Genomic DNA, 27,277 nt, shown 5'->3' with positions numbered 1-27,277 from the left:
GTAAACATAATCACAATTGCCATTGCTCTTTATGAGAATATGAGTGCACAATTTTATGAGGCTTCCTCCTTGCATCATTAATTTTAATGGAGCTTTGCATAGGAAAGTATTTTTCAGGTATTGTATAATGCATAGAAAGATCTATGGGTCTTTAAAATGTAGCTAGCATTATTCCTTCTATAAAAATAGTAAAACATGGGGGGTCAGGCAGTAGCGCATCGGGCTAAGTGCACATGGCACAAAGTGCAAGGACCTGTATAAGGATCCCAGTTTGAGCCCCAGGCTTCTCATCTGCAGGGGAGTCGCTTCACAGGCAGTGAAGCAGGTCTGCAGTTGTCTATCTTTCTCTCCCCTCTCTGTCTTCCCTTCCTCTCTCCATTTCTTTCTGTCCTATCTAACAAGGAGCGACAACAACAATAAGCACAACAAGGCTGCAACAAGGGCAACAAAAGGGTGTGGGGATGTCCTCCTGGAGCAATGGATTCATGGTGCAGGCACTGAGCCTCAGCAATAACCCTGGAGGCAAAAAATAAAAATAGTAAAATCTTTAAAATTATAATATGACTTAGTAATTTCTCATCAGCCCTCATACCCAACCAAGTCTTTAACCATCAACTCCACGATTTTTCATAGAGAAATAATATTCCATTTTTGTCTAGATGAAGCATTGCTTGGTCCAAGGGCATGATGAAAAGATTCATGGCTATGATATTACAACTTTATTTTTGTGATTAGTCACACTGTCATAAAAATTATTTGAGAAACTATAGATCTTTTCTAATAAAATCTTATAACTCATCACTAATAAATAATAAATAAAGGTGGATGAGCTTATAGAAACAGAATGTGAAAGAGGAACACTGGATCAGTGCCATGAAATACTAGAAATAACAACTTGAAAGTTGAATCTAGGTGCCCACCATGAGTGATCTGCATTGCATGGCCAGGCCAGGTACAGCAGTGAGTCAGTTTTTGTAGGTCTGAGTCACATGTTAATATACTATTATATTTTTTGAAGCTGGGGTGGGTTATTCAACTTGATCTTTCTTGTTCAGAAAGCAATATTTTATCTTGGCTTTTGACCACATCTCTCAGGATGGGAAAATTGGAGTGCATTGGCTTTATTCATGAATAGTTTAGCACCTGGAAAATATCTTCCATCATATTGCTATTTTTCCAAATTGTTCCACACATACTCATTTGACTTTTTCTGTACTTTTTGATGAAAATTCTCATTGATTTTCAATCTTGTTCGACAGTAATACCAAGGAATAAGTTCTTATTTTACTTTCTATTCATCCTTGAGTTTCTAAATCCATGTGAAAAGAGGTAGGCAAGATGAAGATGGAATAAGAAAGGATTTGAGTTGCCGTACATAGCTTTCTCTATTTTTCCTTTCAGAGAATATTTTATTGTCCTCCTGACTGAATGTTGTTTTCTTACAGTCATGAAAAAAAAAAGTCACTTTCTAATTTGTGTTACAGTCATTTCTAAAGAAAGAAAATAAATTCTAAGGCAGTTTAAAAGCATTTGTAGATTTCAGCATAGTATCTTGAGTACAATGTTAGAAATAAGCCATGTTAAAACAAGCATTTAAGTTGCTGTATTTATACGCTATAGTTTATGATATTGATTTAAAATCTGTTTCATCTCTTTATAGGCTCCTTGATGCCAAGGCCAGAAATTTGGAAGAATTGGACTTTTTAAGAGTGATTATTTATACATATCTAGGTAATTGCTATACCGTCATCTCTTTTCCAACTAAATATCTTAATGCCTCATAATCAACACTAGCTCTAATAAATGTGTTAAATTTAACACCAAGTACTATCCTATCTTTAGAATTTTCTATATTGTTATACTTCATCTTTAAAAATGTATAAAATGAGGGATATTACTAACTTTTATGAGTGCTAGATTGCTTGCAAATATGTTTATAATAAGGCCCCTCCCTTCAATCTCTACATATCTCCAGCTTGATAATCGCTTCCCACACAGATACTGATTTTGGCCCTGTTAAGTGATTATCTGGTTTTCTTAAGATCTGAGACACCTTAAATAATATCACTACACTCTTTAAGTTATAGACTTAAGGCTAATTTTTATCTCTAGACATGTCACATTATGAACATAAAACTATATTTTGAAATATTTCTTTTGACACTGAAATATTTTACTAACATCTGTTGAAATATGTACAATATAGATAATGACAGATAAATATTTATGGATAGTTGAGAAACTATTGTGATCCAAATTTAATATCACAAATAAAAATATTTTGAGCACCTCTAATCATTCTAAAATATACGTTTACCTTATTACTGGGACTCATATTTATAGGTGTACCTGAATTGACTATATTCTAGTCAGTAGAATAAGCTATCAATATTATTGATTTCTTTTTTTTTATTTATAAAAAGGAAACACTGACAAAAACCATAGGATAATAGGGGTACAACTCTACATAATTCTCACCACCAGAACTCCGTATTCCATCCCCTCCCTTGATAGCTTTCCTATTCCTTAGCCCTCTGGGAGTATGAACCCAAGGTCATTGTGGGGTGCAGAAGGCAGCAGGTCTGGCTTCTATAATTGCTTCCCTGCTTAACATAGGCATTGACAAGTTGATCCATACTCCCAGCTTACCTCTCAGACAACCCCATCAATATTATTGATTTCTTTGAAAGATCAGGGTCTGCTACATGCAGTTTCACTACTTCTAAGCTGCTTTTTTGTCAGGTAAACAGAGGTTGAGACAGAAAGGGACACAGACAAAGAGAAGGAGACATCATAGTACCTGAGCTTCCTCTAGTACCACACCAGCTCCAGTGTGATACCTAGTCTCAAACATGGCCTGCATACATAGCCTGTGTCCAAACCAGTGGTCCTTTTCTGGTCCAATAACAGTAACATTTATAACTAACAATAGCCCTATAAGGTAATCATTACTACTATCCATGCTTGAAATATGAAGAAATTCAGGTTCAAGAATGGAAGTACATTTTGTGCATCCTTGTAAGTAGTACACAGTGAAATCAAGACTCAAGCTCTTCTCCTTTAAATTAAAAAAAAAAATCATTATTACTAGACTTCATCTCAGATGTGTGGTATGTGTTTTTAGACAAGCTCTACTGTCTTCATCTTGACACTTTCCATGTAAGAGTCTAGCATCAGAGTCTTCTCAGATTACACAAATAGATTGGTCGGTAATTCCCAAATGCCCTTGATGAGTATGAAGAAAACCAGGACCCTTTGTGCCACAATATAACCTTTGACTTTAAACATGTCACTATCTGCCTCTGGTATTCTATTTCCTCATTAAAAAAAAAAAAGACTGTAATAAATATTTGTGAGGTAATTGCTTTGTAAATCAAAGTTGTCATATATGAGTAACATTTTTAGTTTAACCCTACTAACATTTTACAGCTAAATTCTCCTGAGTGTTGGAGCTGTTTTCTGATAATTGAAAAACCAAATTTAAAGTTCATGTGTGATTTCATGCCAGTCAATATATGAAGTTGATAAAATTAAGTGCCATAGAAAGGAAAAAAAAAAAACATTGAGTTGGAGGACCTGCCACTGAGCCTTACTTTTCTTGTTTGTTTTTTTTTTTTCCACCAAAGTTATTACTGAGGCTCAGTGCCTACATAGCATCTCCATCATTCCTTGAGGCCTATTTTTTTTTATAAAGGTGAGAGAGAGAGATAGTCAGAAAGACAGAATTACCTGCAGTGCTGCACTAGCTCTTATGAAATCCTCCCCCCATGCAGGTGGGAGTTTAAACTTCAGTCTTTATGCATATGTGCACTCTACTGGGTGAACCACCATTCTGCCTGGCCTTACTCTTAACCATCATGAAAAATTACTCAATGTCATGGAAACTATGGAGGCTGTGCAATACACAGAGCACAGGATATGTAAGTCTGATGTCTCAAGTTTGATCTCTGCCACTGAATGTTCTGTAGTAACTTCCTATCTATCTATCTATCTATCTATCTATCTATCTAATCTACCTATCTATCATCTATCACCTACCTATCTTCTCTCTCTCTCTCTAACTCTCTCTGCCTCTCTTTAATTTATAAATCTTTGAAAAATTTGTGGTCATTTCATGGGAGCCATAAGAACCTGAAAGTACAGTGAAAATAAGATACTAAGTGGATCTATTACTTCTAATATTCTAAAGCCATTTATTTACTTTTATACCTCATACAGTGCCAGACAAGTAAGGAAATCCAAACAAAAGTCAGTCAAGCATTATTACAGTAGACAGGTAGATTATAAATCCCTATACCAATAGTATTTCAAAGAAGTTTTCTTCAATGAAAAATCGAAAACACTGCAACCCTTAGAATATCAATTACACTGTTAACTATGAAATATGTTTAACTCTCAAGTCATCTTTTTTTCCCATGATGAAAAGACTAATTTACTTAATATCCACTGACAACTTTAAAGGAACGAATTAGGGTAAGACTGCATGAAGCAATTTAACAAAATTGATATGAAATGACAGTGTTTTTATGTTGGTTTAGTGATTACCATCACCTATTTTAAGCACATGGAACCCAGTCATATGGAATTCCTTTTAGTTACTACCAGGATTAGACACTGACTTTGTACTAATTGTCTCTTTTCTGAACTATTTCCCTAATCCAGTTTAACTCCCTTTTGCCATTAAATTGTTGACTTGTGAAAATTCAAAATGGACATGATCTGTCTAGAGATAAGCAGCTGGGACTATCATACAGCATTGTGAAGAAGAATCGCAGAGTACCATTTCTCATTGTAAGACCTTTTTTAAGGCATTTCTTGTTTTGATTTTTTTCGTTTATTATTTTTTGGATAGAGACAGAGGGAAATTGAGAGGGAAGGGAGGATTAAGAGGGTGTAAGACATAAAGACACCTGCAGCACTCCTTCAGCACTCATGAAGCTTCTCCCCGCAGGTAGGGTCTGAGGGCTTGACCCTGTGTCCTTGTGCACAGTAGCATGTGCTCTCAACCAAGTGTGCTACCACCCAACCCCCATGGAGAGGCCTATTAACAAAACCAGAAGCAACCAACTCCACATTACATAGTTTAAATACTGGTAAAGGCACAGTAGGTTAGTCTATCTTCTGAAGTTTTTAACATGTTACATTGCCTAAGTATAATATAATCCATAGGTGAAAGAAAATAAAATATAAATAGGATGACTGAAGATAAACCTGTTTTCTTTATTGTTTCTTGCTGCCAAGTAATTGTTAGGGCTTGTGTTACACAATGATTCTACCACCCCGGTCATTTTAGCTCTTTTTCTGTGATATAAAGTAAATAGGAAATAGACAGAAATGAGAGACATTTACAGTGCTATTACACACTTTGTGAAGATTCCCCCTGCAGATGGGGACCTGGTTGAACCTGGTTCTTCACATACTGTAATATGTGTACTACAGAGTATGTCACCAGTAGTATGTTCCTTTTCATTCATGAAATCATTACTGAGACTTCCTAGGGTGGGAAAATGGAGAAGCAGCTACCATACTAGACTCTCCCTAAAACAATAAATATCTACTTAACAAAATTCTAAAAAAATAAATTCAAAAAAAAACTTAACAAAATTCACCCACTACAACTGAGACATCTGCAGAAAGACCACAGACTTAAGTGGGTGCTTGCACATGTGGTTGGGTTGAGAAGGGGCATGGACTGAAGCCAAACACAAAGAATTTAGAGCTCCAGTAGAGCTCGGTTTAATTTTTCCTCTACACACAGCAGTAGCCAAGGCAACACACAGTGCTGGCTGTGAGAAAAAGGAATTTATGACCTTTTAATGGAAACTTCAAACAGAATTACAGGCAGTGAAAGACACTTCGAGTACAGTACAAGCTCAGGTAGAAGGCATAGAAAGTAGAATCAATCTTGTAGAAGAAAGAATATTTAATCTAGAAGATACAATTATCCCACTCTTTCAAACTTAAATATAAGGGAGAGGAAAGGTTTAGAAAGAATGAGATGAATGTGAAAATGCAGACTCCATCAAAAAGTCGAATGTCAGAGTGATAATAGGAATTTCCAAGAAAGAGCTCAGGGTGAAAGGAACTGAGACCAAAGTCAGGGAAATTATAGCTGAGAATTTTCCTCATTTAGGCAATCCTCAAATAAAAAAAAAGGGGAGCCGGGCGGTAGCGCAGCGGGTTAAGTGCAGGTGGTGCTAAGCACAAGGACCGGCATGAGGATCCCGGTTCGAGCCCCCGGCTCCCCACCTGCAGGGGAGTCGCTTCACAGGCGGTGAAGCAGATCTGCAGGTGTCTATCTTTCTCTCCCCCTCTCTGTCTTCCCCTCCTCTCTCCATTTCTCTCTGTCCTATCCAACAACAACGACATCAACTACAACAACAATAACTACAACAACAATAAAAAGACAACAAGGGCAACAAAAGGGAAAGATAAATAAATAAAATTACAAAAAAAAATTACAAAAAAAAAAACCTTATTCAAGAGACAGGTACATGAATGCAAAGTGTCTAAGACATAGGGACATCATTGTAAAAATAACAAAATTCAGTGACAAGGAAAAAAATTTTCAGCCTTCCAGGGAAAGGAAAGAAGTTACATACAAAGATAGAGTTGCCAGGTTTTTATCAGACTTCTCCTCACAAATTCTAGAGGCAAGGAGAAAGTGGAGTGACATATTAAGAGCACTAAAAGAGAGAATTCCAACCATAGATCTTGTATCCTGCAAAATTATCCTTCAAATATGAGGGAGAAATAAAGGTCTTCTCAAATATTCAGAAGGTAAAGGAATTTGCTATCCTCACAAGAAAAAACTGAAAAGAGTATTGAAAGAAATTTTATTTATTTTTTTTAATTTTTTTAAAAAAACATTTAAGAAAGGAGACATTAACAAAAACATAGGATAGGAGGGGTACAACTCCACACAATTCCCACCACCCAATTTCCATATCCCATCCCCTCCGCAATAGCTTTCCCATTCATTTTCTATCCCTCTGGGAGCATGGACCCAGGGTCATTGTGGGTTGCAGAAGGTGGAAGGTCTGTAATTGATTCCCCGCTGAACATAGACGTTGACTGGTTGGTCCATACTCCCAGTCTGCCTCTCTCTTTCCCTAGTAGGGTGGGTCTCTGAATAAGTGGAGCTCCAGGACACATTGGTGGGGTCTTAAGTTCAGGGAAGCCTGTCCGGCATCCTGATGGCATCTGGAACCTGGTGGCTGAAAAGAGAGTTAACATACAAAGCCAAACAAATTGTTGACCTAAAGGTTGGAATAGTGGAGAGGAGGAAGTGTTGGGGTGGGGGGTTCTCACTGCAAACTCTAGTGTACTTCTGCTTTCAGGTATATATTTTGCCCTAGTTTATGGATACGTGTGAACATATGCTCTATCTCAGGGGACCTGGTCTATATCTAGGTTTTGGGACTTTGTTAGGAAGTGAACCACCTGGGATGCTGAAGGGTTGTCATTCCACACCTGAAGTCTCTGGACACAGTCTGAGCTGAAGCATGTTGAGGTGGCACTCGTTGCGTTGATTAGGTTGCGATTGGCAGATGCAATGTTATTTGATATGAATTGGGAGAGGCATGTGGGAAAGTGGTTCCTACCTTAAGGTTCCAGGACTGGGGGAAATATAGGCTCTATAGTGGAAATATTCCTGCTGTCTTAGGGTTCAAAAAGACAATGGATAGTTATTGTTATCATCACATTATTTGGTAATTGGGTTAACTTTGAAAAGTCCCTTTGTTAGGGTTTGCTGTATAATACCCAGTATCTTTTATATAGCTGTGTAATGACATTATTTTTTCAAGGAATTTACTTTTGATTTTTTTCACTGTTTATAGTTTTGTTTTTTTTAATTCTATTTTTTCCTTTCAATTCTAAGTACAAACTGGCAGTTACCAGGGGAAAAGGGGTCAGAAAAAGAGGTAAAGGAAAGAGTGATTTGACATGGTGAATGTTAATAGAACTTCAGTTGTGGGTGTGGTGTTGTAGGTTCACAATTGGAGATGTGACATTCTGCTCCTCCAACTTAAAGTAAGCCAGTGGTAAGTCAATGATTGATATGTTAAATACTAAAGAGTGTGTTTCCTACCCTTGTTTTAGGCATTACTCAGTCATTACTCAGCACTGCACTGAACTTGGGAACCTGCTAGGCAAGGAGAATGATGTGACCCTCATCATCGATGGCCACACCCTGAAGTATGCCCTGTCTTTGAGGTCAGGAGGAGCTTCTTTGACCTGGCACTCTCCTGTAAAGCAGTTATTTGCTGCAGGTAAGCAGGCATAGGCTGTGATTTGCATTTGGAGATGTTTGCACCCTAGGTTTATACAAAAGAAACAATGCATGAAGATTCTAGAGTGAAGGTTTTTTTTTTTTTTGACAAAACAAAAATATGAATTTTCTGTTTGCAGATTTTGCAGGGAAGCAGTTTGTGATTTTTTTTTTTCTTTAACCAGAGCACTGTTTAGCTCTGGTTTATGGTGGTGCAGGGGATTGAACCTGGGACTTTGGCGCCTCAGGCATGAGAGTCTGTTTGCATAACCATTATGCTGTCTACCCTCCACCGCAGTTTTTGATTTTTTACATTTGTGTTTGTTTCGTTGCTTGTTTTATGTTCCTCCAGTCATATTTGCCCTCTGCAGGATGAACTGGTAAACTCTGCTGTAGCTAGTGTGAGATATAGTCTCTTACTACATGCTGCTCTTTTGGCTTTAAATGGCTGAGCTCAACTTCTAGGATGTCTGGGTTATGGACCCCTCTTTTTAGATGCATTGTGGGGGTTGCTTTCCAGTCAACAAGGAGCTCTATTTGGGTCCATGCTTTACAAATTTTGTGTGAAGATCTAACCAGAAATTTCTGTAGGTTTTCCATGAAATCTGGGATTTTTTTTTTAAGTTGGCAATGTTGTATTACATTGACTTCTGGCCATTTGAGGTCCAATTCTGATAGAATTTTAAAAATCAGATAGAATAATAAAGAAAAGAAGCTACTATAAATGTGTGGAAGCACTGTGTTTGTGCAGTGAACAACCTGAATGGTAAGAGTTTACATTTCTGTGGAGCATATATCTAAGAGCACCAGCACTGGTTTATATGGGAATTCTGTTTTTAAACTTTTGAGGTAATACCAGACTGCTTTCTAAAGTGCTTGCATCACTTTACTCTCCCTCTAGCAATGTACAGAGGCTCCAATTTCACCACTTCCTTGCCAATACTTTTTTTTTTCTTGTGTCATACAATGAGCCCAAGGCCTAGTGCAAGTTCACTACTGAGTAGTCTCCAAATTTTCATTTTTTTTTTTATTTTTCAATTTTAGGTTTTTTTTCTCAGATATAGAGGGAAGAAAGAGTGAGACAGCTGGACATACAAAAAGGATAGACCACAGCATTGTTCCAACATCCACAGAGATTACCAAGTGCTGTTCCCATTTGGTGCCAGGGTTCCTGCCCAGGTTTTCATGCACAGCAGGGTTAAGGTTCCACAAGGTGAGCTATCTCCTGACCCCATGTGTCATTTTATTATTACTGTAGTTATTTTTAGTGTTAGTGTCCCATCAGGATTTTCATCTGTATTTCCCTGATGATGACATCTTCAGATGTTTACTTGCCATTTGTATATCTTTCTTGAGAAACATATGTTCAAATCCTTTGCCTGTTTTTAAAAATTAGAATGTCTTTATCATTGAGGTGTAAGAATTTTTATTATGTGTACTGGGTATGATTTTTATTATTATTTTTATTTATAAAAAGGAAACACTGACAAAAAGCATAGGATAAGAGGGGTACAACTTCGCCCAATTCCCACCACCAGAACTCTGTATCCCATCCCCTTCCTATTCTTTAACCCTCTGGGAGTATGGACCCCAAATCATTGTGGGATGCAGAAGGTGGAAGGTCTGGCTTCTGTAATTGCTTCCCCACTGAACATGGGCATTGACAGGTCAATCCATACTCCCAATCTATCTCTCTCTTTCCCTAGTAGGGAAGGGCTCTGTGGAAGTGGAGCTCCAGGACATATTGGTGGGGTTGTCTGTCCAGGGAAGTCTGGTTGGCATCATGCTAGCATTTGGAACCTGGAGGTTGACAAGAGGGTTAACATACAAAGCCAAACAGTTGACCAATCATGGACCTAAGAACTGGAATAGTGCAGATGAAGTAGAGTACTGAAAGAGCAGAGGAATTAAATGAATACATTTTTAAATGAGGATAACAGGAGTAGATTATAACTAAGAACACAATAAAAGGAAAATAACAATAAAATAAGAAAGGGAAGGAAATTAATATACAAGGTGGTTCTATCAAATGTTAGTTAATCAAGAGCATTGGTATCACACAGTAGAGTATTTTAAAAAATGATATATTGTCCAAAATATTTCATAGTATTATGTGCAAAATCATTATCTGTTTAAAAACACAAAATGAGTTTCAATTAGACAATTGGTCCCATTCAATAGTATTATAGTTTCATTGTACTGAAAACTCTGTTTCTCTGGTTCAGAATGTTATCCCTAGGAAAGCATAGACACCTCCATAATTAAATCAAAAAGAAAAAATTTTCAAAACCTAAAACTTGTGAAAAGTAGGTGTTTAACTTATTTGCTCAATTGGTAAACTATTATGTGTATTTTAAATAATCATGAAAAATTGTGATTATGGAATAATATAAAGTTAATATAGAGGTACTGAAGTATTGGAAAGTCAGTTAACTGTTTTATTTTATTAATCTCACTCTTTTAAAACCATTAGCTCAATAAACTACTGTTAAATTATTCACATAATTGGTTTTTTCTTAAGTTTTATAGTGTTTGTACTTAACACATTAAAATGTAAATCTGTTAATTAAACCTCCTAAATGCCCTTTTCTAATTTCCTTCTATGCAACTATGTTAGCTTAGTTTTAAATAGGGGGAAGAGGGCTGGAGGAGGGACCTTGGCATCCTAGTGCATGATGGTAGAAAAGAACTTAAATTTAAGGCAAGAGTATTTTGCATACATCTATTATAGGGATATGAGGTATCATACCCATATCTTACCAACTGTACTGTAAACTGCTAAACCCCCAATAAATTATTAAAATAGAATAAATAAAAAATATTGAGGAAATATATAACATGTAAAACAATCAGTATCTACTGTATAAAACATGTAATGTTACTTGAAAAATATAATTAAACAAAATAAATGTAAAAATTTCTAAGGATTTTACGTTAAGAAGAAGGAGGAGGAGAAGGAGGAGGAGAGGGAGAAGAAGAAAAATGATTTCACTTGAATGGAAAAACAATGTGACTCAGTGGAAACAGGCAGACAGGGATTTCCAGAAAGATAGGCTATTTATATAAGTGTCCTTTAGCACAAAGAGTAGTGTGATTAATTAGAGACTAGAAGAAACTTTAGTGAGAAAGCATAGAATTTCTACATAGAATATAAAAATGTAGGCAGGTGTTTGACTAAACAGAAATTTCAAAGGTAACTAAATACTTCCTTTTTATTTCTTTGTCATCAACAGGGCTCTTAGTTCTGGACTGATCTTTTTGGAGAGAGAGACAAAGACAGAGAGAGGGGAAAAGATAGCACAGACTGAAATTTCTTCTGATGCTGTAGTCTTGGATTCAAGCCTGGGTCATGCACAAGGCTGAGCAGGTGCACTATCCAAGAGAGCTTTTTGTTGGTCTGCTAACTAAACACTTTCAAGTCCATCTTTGGAACAATGGCAATCCATTCAAAGAATTTAATAGAAGTAGAAAGATCAGTTACAAGATCTAGTGAGAAAACAAAGACTTTCAGTCCACTCTTTTCAGATATAAACCTAAATAGAAGAGAAGCTAATTAATGGTTAGGATCACTTGGACTGTAATTATCTTTGCTCTTCTTTGTTACCCATCAGAGAAGGATGCTTTAATCACTGAAGAACTGTTCCACTTGATCAATGCTCAGAGTTCTTTTAGTGTTATCTGCTTTACAAAAACAGAACTCTTGGCCAGGGTTTTTCTTGTACTCAGTATACAAATTTCATAATTGTTAATCTCCAAATTCAAACCCAAGATTTGTTTAACAAAACTGAAAAATTGTTTAAATAATTTAATAGTTATCAATGGAATCATTAATTAAATTACCTAATGGCAAAATTTAGGAATCAATTACAAAATTAATTAGAGTAATGAGACTAGCCACATTTAAAAGATAGTATAAAGAGAGCAATTGTGTGAAATGGCAATTGTCCCTGGACACACTTAATAATTACAAACACTTAAGTGCATTATTGGTTTTAAAATGGTCCCATGTGGAGTAGAAAGGAAAAAGAATCTTCATTCTTTTGATAGTATTCTGAATTCCTTTACAAAAATAAGCTACACTTAACTAGTTTAGAAATATCTGTTAAAGTTAGAAATGCAGACACAGTTATTATTTCTAAAATTTAAAATGATTCTTTTCTTAAGGGCAAGTAAATTTTGTCCTTAAAAGTTGATTCATTACCAAAACTACTCTTTAGATTGTTAAATACAAAAACTCAAGTATATAAAATCATATTTTGTTCATATTGGTAAAGTATTTTTTAGCTCTGCATGTAAAATGTATTATAAAATTCTAGTACTTTAGTGTTAGCATTCAAATTTCAGCTCTGTATACTAGGCAGAAGGTAGCCTTAGGCAAAATGCTTTTACCTCAGCTTTCAAAATGAAGTTACCATTCCAGTCTATGGCATAGACTTCATTTAAGAACCAAATGGAGTAATTCAAACAAGGTGCATGAAACCATTACAGTTGGTAACCAATAAATAACTCAGCTAGTTGAGTACACAATACCATATAATGAAGACCAAGGTTCAAGCTCCCCTGCGGGGGGATTGGGGTGGGGAGTTTAACAATTGGTACTTAAAATGTCTCTCCTTTTTTCTCTCTATCTCTGTGTCTCTTATCTCTATCAAAAACAGAGAATAAAAAAGTAAATAGTGGTCACCAGGAATGCTGGAGTTGTGTAGACACCAAGCCACCTCAGTAACCTACTTGGAAGAAAAAAAAAATCCAAGCCACCATTTTTAATCATTTCTTCTCTAGTATGTGAATCTTCCCCCATGTTTTGATAGCAACCTTTCTATAGATTAATTGTTGTTTTGATTATATTTTTCCTTTTTCTGGAAATAATTTGATATGGGCTATGATGACAAACACATGTGGAGACAAATATAAATACAGACAAAAGTATGACTAGAGAGTTTGATCCTCACCTGTTTTATAAATGCCCCCAAGGATAATATTCTCCAGCATCCATGAAGCCTTTTAAAACATACATAATATTAGTTTTAATACATACATAATATGGCAAACCCTTAGCACTTCAGATGGTCAGCTCTCCCAATAGCCTTCATCAGTTTAGAGAACTAGGTGAGCAATTTTCCTACCCTAATTTTATACACTAATTGTCTATCACTGGCCATTCTAAAATTCAGTAACTTTAATTTTGATATGGCTTATCATACCGTACCTATAACTATCCATCTTCTTCTTTGGGCTGCGCTTCCAGGTACTCAACTTGAGTATACACACCTCCTGGAAGGTTGAATCGTACATGAGTTAACTCACCAGTTTTCAAAGCTGAACCCTTAGAGAGTACCTAGTTAAGCTCAGGAGTGCCTACTGCTTGTTCCAGGGTAATCTGTCTCTGATTAATCCTGTCTGCCTTGTAGTCAGAACAGACACACACATGCGTTGGTATATACAATCAGAATCCTGAAAAGTTGAAAAATCATTTCTTATTTCTACCAGTCACCAGTGTACTCTTTTGTATTATAAGTGCCATAATTTAGAATACTCAAATAATGGGAATCTATTCAAATAACAAATTCATCCAGTTATTAGAAAAGACAAAAGGAATGTACTTTTTAAATAAAGATGGGACAGGATTAGAAACCAGTGGAAATCATCAGAAATTTGAGGGGGAAAAATGTTTCCCCCTCTCAGTTAGCAATTAGACAGCTGTATTTTGCACAAGCTAAAATTGATACCAGGAATACAGTGCTCAAGTTGTTTGAGCTAGAAATAGACTTGAATATAAGTTATGGGGAAAAGATTCTTCCTGAAAACCCCTAAGACTCACTCATAACTGTCCTGAGTTTTCATATGCATATTCATATTCATAGTGAAGTCATTTTCTTCTACTTATTAAACTGCTTATTTGATTTATTTTCCTTCATTCTTTCCAAACTTATCTTTATTCTCAGCAGGACATGATTTCAAGTGAAAAAATAAATCCCTTGGCGCATGTTTAAAGTAAGAAGAGCTAGGCTATAGCTGGCCTGATATAGAGTGCACACTTTACCATGAGAAAGGACCCTGGTTCAATCCCTGCCACTGCATGAGAGAATTTTGCACTATAGGAAGTATCAAAAGTAATAGAGTAATGCTGTGGAGTCTTTTCTCTACTTCTGTTTTTTACCCTATATCTGAGAAAAAAGAGAGAAAGAAAGAAAGAAGAGAAAGAAAGAAAGAAAGAAAGAAAGAAAGAAAGAAAGGGAGAGAGAGAGAGAAAAGGAAGAAAGTCTTTGGGAGTAATGGAATTGTATAGTCAGGAGGCCCCACTGAATATCTAGCATCAAGAAAAGAATATATACTTAGAGGCCAAGTAGTGGAGTGCCTGTGAGAGTACACATATTGCAGTGTACAAGGACACATGTCCAAACCCTTAGTCCCCACCTGCAGGGTAAAACAGTGCTGTAGATGTCTCTCCCCCTCTTCTATCTCACCTTTACTCCATTGAATTTTCTCTATTTCTATCCATAAATAAAGGTAAATAAATAAATATATACATGGCAATAGAAATGACCAGGAAAGAAAGGGAACTACAGAATCCAAAATCTACAGAAAGGGAGCTACAGAACTACCAGAAAAGAAAGGGAACTACAAATCCAAAATCTTCTCAAACCCACTGAGCTTCCCATACTTAGTTTTTTTTTGCTTCCAGGATTATTGCTGGGGCTTAGTGCATTCACTATGAAGCCACTGCTCCTGTGGTCATTCAATTTTTTTTTATTAGATAGGACAGAGAGAAATTAAGAGGAAAGGGAAAGATAGGGAAAGAGAAAGACAGACACCTGCAGACCTGCTTCACCGCTTATGGAGTAACCTCCCTGTTGGTCCGGGGATTTAGGGGTTCAAACAATGAAGCTTGCAAGGGTCCTTGTGCTTCGCAATATGTACTTAACCCTGTGTGCCACCACTAAACACACTCCTCCTCACACATTTTTCTACCTTCCTCTTACTAATTCATATAACTTACTCTGATTTCTCTTCAGATCATATAAATCTTCCCCTTTTACCAATGCATCAATTTTCTAAATAGAATATAAAAGTACTGAGGTAATAAAAATAGCTTTTCAGTAAAATTCTTTTAACAAATGAAGAAGTCTAACTGATGTTTTACCAACTTCACTGAAAAAACCTAGGCACTTAACTCTGGAATCAATTAGAAAACTTTTTTTTTCTTTTTTGGCTACCTACAATGCTCTCTGGAGCTAACATTTGATATTACACTCTGTTCATAGAAATGTACTAAGGCCAATTTTATTTAATCAATATATTAAATATTTAGAAAAATGAAGACTAATAAGAAGTGCTTATACTACTGTTTGCCTTTCATTTCATGAGAGATTTGGGAGAAAATGTAATGAATAAGTGAAGAAATAACAGCATCTTGTGCCTTCTGAATTGGCTCAATTTTAGAAGAAAGATGAGACTGGTGGAGCAATTGAGGCTGTACATGCATTAATGTGAAACCACTCTTGATGAAATCCTGCAGGGGAAAAATACACAGCATGTTGTATGACTAAACTTCCATTAGTATTTTATTTTACCAATGGTGCAGCAATTACTCATACTTTCTCAAAATCCTCTGAGTCACTCCATTTTGAGTAATGTCTTAATAATATATGTTATAGCATTTTACCTGTGGTAGTAATATTATTGATCTAACACCATTAATGTTTGCAACATTTTAAAGACCCATGGACCTGCTTATGTAGTAATCCTGCCTGGCAAAAGCTCATCACTTTCTCTGTTGAAGTTTGGCAGACAACAACACACAAAAAAAAGCAATTTTACCTGCTACCGTGTCTGTCTGAGTGCTTGATAATGTCAATCAATAAGTGAATTCACTTTCCTATGGTCTCTGGTAAACAAGATGTCTGTTCTATTTCAGATGCAAACAAAAGAAAAGAGACAAGCTATGGGTAGAACAAAATAAAGTGTTTTGGATGGTATTTGATGAGCATTTCAGGGGGGGGGAGATAAGGGAGTCGAGGGTAGAAAGACTGAAAATTATATCCCCCTAAAAAAAATGCTGACTGATAACACCATTGCAGGAGCAGTATAGTGATCTGCAAAAACTTAACAGGAATAGGAGGCTTGTTTCTTTCTTATAAGGTTGTGATAGCAAAGTATTTGAATTAAATTGACTGAGAACACATATTACCATGCACAAGGACCCTAGTTCAAACCCTTACTCTCCACCTGCAGGGGGAAGCTACACAACACAGTGAAGCTTGTCTGCAAGTCTCTCTCTCCCTCTCCCTCTCCCTCCCCCTTCCACCTCCCTTTCTCTTCCTTAGCCCATTGAACTCAATTTTTTCTCTTTACTATCAAATAAAATAAAAAGGGAAAATAAAAGAGAAAAAATGGCCACAAGAAGTAGTGGATTCATAGTGCTGCCCCCAAGCCCCAGCAATAATCTTGGTAGCAAAAAATATTTTGAAAGAATTATTAATTATGAAAGATATAAAGAGACACATGGTGGTTTCTAGGATAAAATATGTGGTCTCTGGGGTTTTGGGCATAAACATTGGTGCATTAGCAGGCTGAGATATCTCCCAGGAACTAAAACAAAAATTTAAGTATTTATAGAAAAAAAATTTTACTGAAGTCTTATGTAAGTAGCTTTCTATCTGATAAGCTAGCAACAAATTTGTCACACTGTCTAATAAACTTTCTAAATAAATATTGTATTTACTCACATACGTATAATCTAAATTTTTTATTTCTACATATCCAAGACTATAGAAATCATTAATATTTTTATTTAAACTTCAGGGAAAATTTTGTAGAATTTTTATAAAGTATAAATGTGAGTAGTTTTAATTTTTCTTTGTATCTAGAAAGTGATAAAAAAAAAGTTATATTATGCTAGTCCAGCATACTGACACATGTGTATAAAGTTCTGTTCTTGTTATGCCTCTGTTCAAAACCTAAATCTAGTACACTAATCTGAATGAAATGGAAACCTGAGTTTTGAGTCAAATTATTGCACAAGAGTCTTTTCACTGCACTGATACACACTCATAAATCTTTCTGAGCAATCACCTAAGATGTCCTGGCATCTATGTCTCTGCTTGGTTCCTCACACTTAGTCTCCCCTGAGTTCCTTTTTACTCAGTCTGTGGTCAAATTTGAGGTTCCAATATTCTTTCTTTCTTTAATGATTTTGTGTATCTGTTGCCCACACAATATAAGATTTAGAAAGAAAGTAGTAGGACCAGTAAATAAAGACTCATTTTTACCAACAGTACTATAATAATGATAATACATGATAATAATTTTTGAGATTAATATGCAAGTGGAACTTTGAATTTGCCTTGTCTGGAAAACAGAATACACCAAAGGGTAAAGAATGGACAGTAAGTACTTAGAGGAGATAGAGAATATCCAGGATGGTGCTTTACCCTTGTTAAGTTCTTCCAAATCTTTAAGATAATACCACATTTCAGTCAAGAAAAATAAAACTCCCAAGTAGAAGAATGTCAACTCAAGTTCAATTTTGTGTGATAGTAGGAAGAGGGGCGTAGGGATTTAGAGGTGTGTGTGTGTGTGTGTGTGTGTGTGTGTGTGTGTGTGTGTGTGTGTGTGTGTGTGTGTGTGTTTGTGTGTTTAACCAGAGCTCTGCTCAATTCATGTGGTGTCAGGGACCAAATCTTTTATTTCAAAGTCTCAAAAGAAAAATTTCTGCATAACCACTTGCTATCTTCCCAGGCCCCAAATTCAACCTAGGGGCAAATTTGGAAACAAAGGAGTTCACTGCTATCAAATACCTTAAGGACTATTGTCAGTGATTTTCATAGTCGTTATTATTAGGCCTGAAAAAGAGTTTTATGCTCATTTATAGATAAGGAAATTAAACTCACAAAATTAAAGGAGTTTGTTTTCAGGGACAGACAATTTTAGAACTTGCAATCAAATCCAGTAAAACTTATGTTCATTGTTTCCCAGAACATGCCACTGTATAATTTACCATATGAATCAAAAGTGGTAGCATTTTATACTCATATTAGTAACCTCTTTTAGTTACTGTCAGACAATAAGCTTCTATAAAAATAGCATACCCAACCCAGATGAATTGTTTCACACAGTTGTGAACTCTATTTTCATAATGTTTATGTGTTTTGACATGTGGATAATTCCTTGGTCTGCAAAGCAAATATTAATATATTATTAACTGCTTTCATACAAAGTACAACTGATGATGACCTTTTCAGAAACTTAGATAAGCTGATGAGAGCAGCACCATGCAAAACAATAAAGTTCAATAAGAGTTTATCATTTAATTTTCATAATGCAGATGTTAAATAAAACCCACTTAATAAAGTGTGTTTTGAAACAGGAAATTTGAAATCATAGATTATATTAGTTGTACAGTCACAATGAATTTTGTATAGTATTCTCTATATTATACAAAGTCTGAGAATCATCCCCCTAAATAGACAAATAATTCTAATGAAGATGGACAATTATTCTCAACTTCCTTATGTGAACCACGTCTCCTCTTATTCTAATTACATCCAGTGTCAATCCTGCAGTACCTGAGAATATGTGATACTTTACTGTTTTTTATTTTTTATAATAAGTCATATTTGGTGATGTAAAATACTGGTGCTTTACTATCTCTCAAATTCCATAAATTAGGTGGCACTTTTCCATTTCCATTCCAGTTGGACTCACTCGTGTGGCTTCATTCAATTGTGGGATTGACTAAGCTGTATTAAACAAGGTGGTCTCACACAAATGTCTCAGACACCTGTACTGATAGTTAGCTAGGAAGCTGTAATATTTTTTCCTATGTAACTTCTCTTACATGATCTCTCATCATTCAGTAGAACAGCCTGGGATTCTTTTGGTTTGCATAGTGTCTGGTTTCCAAGACAACAAAATCAGAAGATCCTCAGCTAACCCCATACATAACTGGTATGATGCCACTTTTATCACATCCTATGCTCATATAAGATAAAGGTCAGAAATAGATTCAATTTTTTTTTCTGAGGAGTGGCAAGTCCTATGTGGATGATTGCTAGGGCTCATCTTTGGAGACAATTTCCTGCATCCTTTCATGCCTAAATTCTAAGTCCACACAAATGACAGTGTTTCAAATAAATCTGATATTTTAAGAAATAGAAGTTGTTGGTATAAGAACAATAGATATTATTCAACACAAAACTTCTAGTGACTAAAGGAACATTGTTTATTAGGAAAAAGAAAAACTTAGAGTTGGAAGATGAGATCTGACTTTCTGGCCTCTTTTTACTAAATTTTTTTATTTATAAAAAGGAAACATTGACAAAACCATAGGATAAGAGGGATACAACTTTGCACAATTTCCACCACTAGAACTCCATATCCCATCCCCTCCCCTGATAGCTTACCTATTCTTTAACCCTCTGGGAGTATGGACCCAAGGTCATTGTGGGATGCAGAAGGTTGAAGGTCTGGCTTCTGGAATTGCTTCCCTGCTGAACATGGGCATTGTCAGGTCAACCCATATTCCCAGCCTATCTCTCTCTTTCCCTAGAGGGGAAGGGCTCTGGGGAAGTGGAGCTCTGAGGCACATTGGTGGGGCTGTCTGTCCAGGGAAGTCTGGTAGCATCCTGCTGGCATCTGGGAACCTGGTAGCTGAAAAGAGAGTTAATATACAAAGCCAAACAAATTGTTGAACAATCATGGACCTAAAGGCTGGAATAGTGCAGATGAAGTATCGGGGAAGGGTCCTCCATTTTGTAGACAGCTAGTAGGCATATTTTAGTTATATTTAAAAGGGCCTGTAGCTATGCTAGTGTTTTTTTTGTTTGTTTGTTTGTTTGTTTGTTTGTTTTTCTTTCTTCCCCTGAACCTGACATCTGATATGCAGGTGGATCCAAGTTATTGTCTGGGGAGATGATGTCATGCTAGAAAAGGACCAGAAAGTTGGATCAGGAAAGAGCGTAGCTCCCTAATATGGGAAAGGGGTATAAATATTACTGTAAAACCCATTGAATTGATGTGATCTGGGCCCATCTTCAGTTTAGGAGCCTGTGTGACCTCTACATCCCTCTATATCTGAGCTCACATTCTGTGGTCATGAGTAGGAACATTCCATGCTGCCCCAGTAACAGCCCATCTTCCTCAGGTATAGCATAGACTATGTTGTTCATCTTTTGCCTTAATATTATGAATTGGAAAACAGATTGGTCATATTCGGCTTCTCTTTTGCCATTATTAGAACTAATGTCTTAAGTTTATCATCAGAAGAGATTTGAAGTACTAGAATCAGAAGAGGAAACAGGAGTTTTGACATTTATTGAACAGTTGCTTTTGTTTAGGAAATTATGTTAGCTCATTCAAATTTCCTATAAACAATAAGGTAGATATAAAACTAAATTTTGTAAAATAATAAATAAATTTTATACTTTCACTGTTATTAAGCTATGTTTTTATTGAGCCTCCTTTTTCTATAGGACAGAGAAAAACTGAGAAGGGCAGGAGAGGGAGAGGGGAAAAGAGACAGAAAGACACCTTCAACACTGCCTCGCTGATTGTGATGCTTCCCAGGTAGGGATCAAGGACTTGAACCTCTGTCCTTGCACATGGTAATGTGTATACTCAACTGTGTGAGTCACTGCCTGGCCCCAGTTGAGCCTTTAATATGTTTTGGACACTAGGTGGGGGCAAGACCGTAAAAGAAGCTCATATAAGGGACAGAGGAAGATGCCGGACTGAGAAGCTGCTACCAGCGTGTGCTCTGATCACATCTGGAAACGGTAGGATTTTCTGCCTTTAGCAGGCCAGTCAATAATTATAATCACCAAAGAGGTGACTATAATTTAATTTGGGTTAAGAATTAGAGTAAAGGTGGCACGGACTAGTGGGCGGGCTGCTCCAGACTTCCCAGGCGGCACCGGGCAAGGCGGGTGCGCCGGGCATTGTCCTCCGCCCGGGAAGGCGGCTCCTCTGCCGGTTGCAGAGCGCTGCTGGGCGGCCGGCAGAGGACCCGGAGGGAGCACTATAGCTGGGGGCTTTCTCTTGGGAGTCTCCAGGGACCACTGCGACCCTGAGGGCAGATCCAAAGACTTCTTGAGTATAGCTCTCATTGGATCAAAGGACTAGGAGCTAGTTTTCATTTTCGAGAAATCCTTTAAAAAAGTCTGGGGGGGGGGTTCCCGGAAGATGGCGGACTGAGAAGCTGCTAGCCGCTGAGCTCCGAACACATCCCCTGGAAACAATAGGATTTTCTGCCTTTAGCAGGCCAGCCAATAAGGTGTCATAGCGGTGACAATGAGATGACTATAACTTAATTTGGGTTAAGAATTAGAGTAGGGGAAAAAAATCTTTTTTCTTCCTTTTAATTTTCAAGCATACCCCCCCACCCCGCCATAAGCAGTCCCTGGGGACCAGCTCCTAGCAGGATACCCCACACCACCAAACAGGGTGCTTTTTTGAATTCACTGATACACATTTGGGAAGTTCCTTGCACTGCTCTTTAATTACAACTTTTTTTCTTATCTTCTCCCTTTTCTCTCTCTTGGCTCTCTCTCTCTCTCTCTCTTTTTTTAATCTTGTCATACATCTCTTCCTTCTTCTTTGCCTTTCTGAATTTGTGAATTAATTTGGGGAAGAAATCTGACTCAGAGTGGACTCTCTATGTGTGTATCTCTGCTCTAGTTCCCTTTCCCCTCTTATTACCCCTAGAATATACAGTGGATAGTAGATTTGCATAACTGCCTATTCTTGCTATCCTCTCTTTCTCTTCTCATTCTTCACTGGGATTTGGTTACTATTTTTTCACGGACTGGAGAAATTGTTTGGCTAACTGGTAACAATTAAACTACTTCAATACTTACTTCAGTTGATACTGTAATTCTGGAGGTTGGTGAGTGCAATTGTCATAAAGGTAATTAGGACAGTGTTACTTGTACTCAAGACACAACAACTGAGGAATAACAGAGCATAAAAAAAGAAGAAAGAAACATAAATTAAAAAATGGGTGGATCAAAAAAAAAAAAAAAAACTGTTACTCCAATGAATGAAGACAAGAGCCCAGAAGAAACTACAAATCAGCCAGAAGTAACCATAGATAAGAAAAGTATGCAAGCAATAATAAACTTATTAATCACAGAAATGAAAACAACATTGGAGGAAAGGAATGGCAGTATTGGGGAAACAACAGTTGAGACCCCCAAGGAAAATACTGATTATCTTGAGGCAATTAGAGAACTGAAAGATTAAATAGCTGTAATGAAGAAAGAAGCTGAGGCAAGGGAAATCAGACTAACACAAGCAGAAAACAGAATTAGTCAGTCAGAAGATGAGTTAGAGAAAACGAAGAAAGAGGTGAAAGAGCTTAAAAAGTGATTGAGAGACACTGAAAACAACAACAGAGACATATGGGATGATATCAAAAGAAGTAACATTCGTATAATAGGCCTGCCAGAGGAAGAAAGAAAGGAAGGGGAAGCAAACATTCTAGAGGAAATAATAGAAGAAAACTTCCCAGACCTGAATAACAGAAAGGACATCAAGATTCAAGAGGCCCAGAGAGTACCAAACAGAATCAACACAGACCTGAAGACACCAAGACACATCATAGTCACAATGAGAAGAAGTAAGGATAAAGAAAGGATCCTAAAGGCTGCAAGAGAGAAACAAAAAGTCACATACAAGGGAAAACCCATAAGATTATCTGCAGACTTCTCCACTCAAACTCTAAAAGCCAGAAGGGAGTGGCAAGATATCTATTGAGCCCTGAATGAAAAAGGGTTTCAACCAAGGATAATATATCCTGCTAGACTTTCATTCAAACTAGATGGAGGGATCAAAACTTCTTAGATAAACAACAGTTAAAGGAGGCAACCATCACCAAGCCGGCCCTGAAAGAGGTTCTGAAAGACCTCTTATAAACAAGAACAACACTATAATACTTGCAATATATCAGAGCAAACATTTTTTTTTGAAAATGGCAGTACAATACATTAAATCCATAATATCAATAAATGTCTATGGCTTAAACTCACCCATCAAAAGGCACAGGGTGGGGGGATGGATCAGAAAACATAACCCAACCATATGCTGCTTGCAAGAATCCCATCTGTCACAACAAGATAAACACAGATTTAAAGTGAAAGGATGGAAAACTATCATACAGGCTAACGGACCACAAAAAAGGGCAGGAACAGCCATTCTCATCTCAGACATGATAGATTTTAAATTAAATAAAGTAATAAAAGATAGGCAAGGACATTACATAATGATCAATCAGCCAAGAAGACTTAACAATTATTAACATCTATGCACCCAACGAGGAACCATCTAAATACATTAAGCATCTACTGAAAGAATTTCAAAAATACATCAATAGTAATACAATAATAGTGGGAGACTTCAATACCCCACTCTCACACTTAGACAGATCAACAAAGCAGAGAATCAATAAAGATACAAGAGAATTGAATGAAGAGATCGACAGACTAGAACTCTTGGACATTTTCAGACTCCTCCACCCCCAAAAAATGGAATACACCTTCTTTTCAAATGCACATAACACATACTCAAGGATAGACCACATGTTAGGCCACAAAGACAGCATAAATAAATTCAAGAACATTGAAATCATCCCAAGTATCTTCTCAGACCACAGTGGAATAAAACTAACATTTAACAACAAACAGAAAATTATTAAAAGACACAGAATTTGGAAACTAAAAAACATGCCACTTAAGTGGGTCAGAGACTCACTCAGGCAGGAAATTTAAATGTTCTTGGAAACTAATGAAGACACAACCTATCAAAATATTTGGGACACAGCTAAAGCAGTACTAAGGGGGAAACTTATAGCCATACAATCACATATTAAACACCAAGAAGAAGCTCAAATGAATGACCTTAATGCATACCTCATGGACTTAGAGGAAAAGGAACAAAGGAACCCTAAAGCATCCAGAAGGACAGAAATCACTAAAGTTAGAGCAGAAATAAACAACATCGAAAATAAAAGAACCATACAAAAGATCAATGAAGCCAAATGTTGGTTCTTTGAAAGATTAAACAAAATTGACAAACCCCTAGCCAGACTCACCAAACAAAAAAGAGAGAAGACTCAAATTAATAGAATTGTAAATGATGCAGGAGATATCACAACTGACACCACAGAAATCCAGAGAATCCTGCGAAATTCTATAAAGAATTATACACCACCAAGCTAGAAAATCTGGAAGAAATGGAACAATTCCTAGAAACCTATGCATTTCCAAAACTGAACCAAGAAGAACTACAAAATATAAATGCACCAATCACAGACAAAGAAATTGAAACCGTTATTAAGAATCTCCCCAACAACAAAAGTCCTGGACCAGATGGCTTCACAAACGAATTCTACAAAACTTTCAGGAAACAGTTAATATCCATACTTCTTAAGCTATTCCATAAGATTGAAGAAACAGGAATACTCCCTTCCACCTTTTATGAAGCCAACATCACTCTGATACCAAAAGCTGATAGGGACAGAACAAAAAAGGAAAACTACAGACCAATATCTCTGATGAACATAGATGCCAAAATATTAAACAAGATCTTGCCCAACCGGATACAGCAACACATCAAAAAGATTGTTCATCATGACAAAGTGGGATTCATCCCAGGAATGCAAGGCTGGTTCAACATCCATAAGTCAATCAATGTCATTCACCACATCAATAAAAGCAAAACCAAAAACCACATGATTATCTCAATAGATTCAAAGAAAGCCTTTGACAAAATCCAACACCCATTCATGCTCAAAACTCTACAAAAAATGGGAATAGATGGGAAATTCCTCAAGATACTGGAGTCTATATATAGCAAACCTACAGCCAACATCATACTCAATGGACAGAAGCTGAAAGCATTCCCCCTCAGATCGGGGACTAGACAGGGCTGTCCACTGTCACCATTACTCTTCAACATAGTTTGGAAGTTCTTGCCATAGCAATCAGGCAAGAGAAAGAAATCAAAGGGATACAGATTGGAAGGGAAGAAGTCAAGCTCTCACTATTTGCAGATGATATGATAGTATACATAGAAAGACCTAAAGAATCCAGTAGAAAATTACTGGAAGTTATTAGGCAATATAGCAAGGTATCAGGCTACAAAATCAATGTACAAAAATCAGTGGCATTTCTTTATGCAAACACTAAATCTGAAGAAGAAGACATCCAGAAATCACTCCCATTTACTGTTTCAGCAAAATCAATCAAATACCTAGGAATAAAGTTGACCAAAGAAGTGAAAGACTTGTATGCTGAAAAATATGAGTCGATGCTCAAGGAAATAGAAACTGATACCGAGAAATGGAAAGATATCCCATGCTCATGGATTGGAAGAATAAATATCATCAAAATGAATATTCTCCCCAGAGCCATATACAAATTTAATGCAATACCCATCTAAGTTCCACCAAGCTTCTTTAAGACAATAGAACAAACACTACAATCATTTATCTGGAACCTAAAAACACCTAGAATTGCCAAAACCATCTTAAGGAAAAGAAACAGAAATGGAGGCATCACACTCCCAGACCTTAAACTATATTATAAAGCCATCATCATCAAAAGAGCATGGGATTGGAACAAAAATAGGCACACAGACCAGTGGAACAGAATTGAAAGCCCAGAAGTAAATCCCAACACCTATGGGCATCATATTTTTGATAGGGGGGCCCAAAGGATTAAATGGAAAAAGGAGGCTCTCTTCAATAAATGGTGCTGGGAAAACTGGGTTGAAACATGCAGAAGAATGAAATTGAACCACTTTATCTCACCAGAAACAAAAATCAACTCCAAATGGATCAAAGACCTAGATGGCAGACCAGAAACAATCAAATACTTAGAGGAAAACATTGGTAAAACACTTTCCCACCTACACCTCAAGGACATCTTTGATGAATCAAACCCAATTGCAAGGAAGACTAAAGCAGAAACAAACCAATGGGACTACATCAAATTGAAAAGCTTCTGCACATCCAAAGGAACTATTAAACAAACAGAGAGATCCCTCACAGAATGGGAGAAGATCTTCACATGCCAGACATCAGAAAAGAAACTAATCAACAAAATATATAAAGAGCTCAGCAAACTTAGAGCCAAAAAAGCAAATAACCCCATCCAAAAATGGACAGAAGAAATGAACAAAACATTCACCTCAGAGGAGATCCAAAAGGCTAACAAACATGAAAAACTGCTCTAGGTCACTAATTGTCCGAGAAATGCAAATTAAGACAACACTAAGATACCACCTCACTCCTGTAAGAATGGCATACATCAAAATGGACAGCAGCAACAAATGCTGGAGAGGATGTGGGGACAGAGGAACCCTTTTACATTGCTGGTGGGAATGTAAATTGGTACAGCCTCTGTGGAGAGCAGTCTGGAAAACTTTCAGAAGGCTAGACATGGACCTTCCATAGGATCCAGTAATTCCTCTCCTGGGGTTATACCCCAAGGACTCCATAACAGCCAACCAAAAAGAGGTGTGTACTCCTGTGTTCATAGCAGCACAATACATAATAGCTAAAACCTGGAAGCAACCCAGGTGCTCAACAACAGATGAGTGGCTGAGAAAGCTGTGGTATATATACACAATGGAATACTATGCAGCTATGAAAAACAATGAACCCACCTTCTCTGACCCATCTTGGACAGAGCTAGAAGGAAATATGTTCAGTGAACTAAGTCAGAAAGATAAAGATGAGTATGGGATGATCCCACTCATCAACAGAAGTTGATTAAGAAGATCTGAAAGGGAAACTAAAAGCAGGACCTGATCAAATTGTAAGTAGGGCACCAAAGTGAAAAACCCAGTGGTGAGGGGTAGACATGCAGCTTCCTGGTCCAGTGGGGGGTGGGAGTGGGCGGGAGGGATGGGTCACAGTCCTTTGGTGGTGGGAATGGTGTTTATGTACACTCCTAGCAAAATGTAGACATATAAATCAGTAGTTAATTAATATGAGAGGGGGAAAAT

This window comes from Erinaceus europaeus, chromosome 2 (assembly GCF_950295315.1).
Source record: "Erinaceus europaeus chromosome 2, mEriEur2.1, whole genome shotgun sequence".
NCBI classification, from domain to species: Eukaryota; Metazoa; Chordata; class Mammalia; order Eulipotyphla; family Erinaceidae; genus Erinaceus; species Erinaceus europaeus.
This window is presented reverse-complemented; position numbering follows the sequence as displayed.